This window comes from Cucurbita moschata, unplaced genomic scaffold, assembly GCF_002738365.1.
Source record: "Cucurbita moschata cultivar Rifu unplaced genomic scaffold, Cmos_1.0 Cmo_Scf00054, whole genome shotgun sequence".
Lineage (NCBI taxonomy): Eukaryota > Viridiplantae > Streptophyta > Magnoliopsida > Cucurbitales > Cucurbitaceae > Cucurbita > Cucurbita moschata.
This window is the reverse complement of record NW_019268570.1, coordinates 866,849-867,494: the sequence shown is the minus strand read 5'-3', so window position 1 is coordinate 867,494 and position 646 is coordinate 866,849. Positions and strand designations below refer to the sequence as shown.

Genomic DNA, 646 nt, shown 5'->3' with positions numbered 1-646 from the left:
CTCCCCAAGTAGGATTCGAACCTACGACCAATCGGTTAATAGCCGACCGTTCTACCACTGAGCTACTAAGGAACAACAGTAAATTAAGTTTCAGAGAATTCAATTTCCGTTCTCAACCCATGACCAATATGAGCTCGAGGTTTCCTTTGTAACTCCCGAAACTTCTTCTTATTACCCGGATTGACTGATCAATTACCTATAGCCAAAAGTATCCCCAAAAATACAGGAGAGGATAGAAAGGAAAGAAAGATCAGCGAATGAACGAACTGAACTCCGGCCGTAACCTCTTTCTCTTCTTTCTCCGGAATAGGAAGGAAAGACAGAGAAGCAAATGAACAATTCCCTGAGCTACTTCTGGCCCGATATTCCCTATTGGCCATTTCAGTCGGTAAAGCAATTCCATTGCCGGAGCTACTGAATGAAACCCTGACTGGAAGTTATTGCATTAAGGAAGTCAAGAAAGAGAAGTGACTTCCCCTTATATTCCCTAAAGCTAGCTCCTTACCCTGAACCCAGATTTCCCTCCTCTCCCTGATGCCAAGCTCATTCGCTCCTGAACACCTGTCGGTAAAGCAAGACAAGATGAGAGTAGTGAAAACGAAAGAATTCCCTTCCCTGAGCTTCTTCACCTTTATTTATAGAATGA

At 43.5% G+C, this 646-nt stretch overlaps 1 non-coding gene across 1 annotated transcript; it reads right to left on the bottom strand.

The window, feature by feature from the left end:
• TRNAN-AUU lies at positions 1–72 on the bottom strand. Its single transcript has one exon. It is a non-coding gene; the product is annotated as a tRNA-Asn (tRNA).
• Between the last annotated feature and the right edge of the window lie 574 nt (positions 73–646).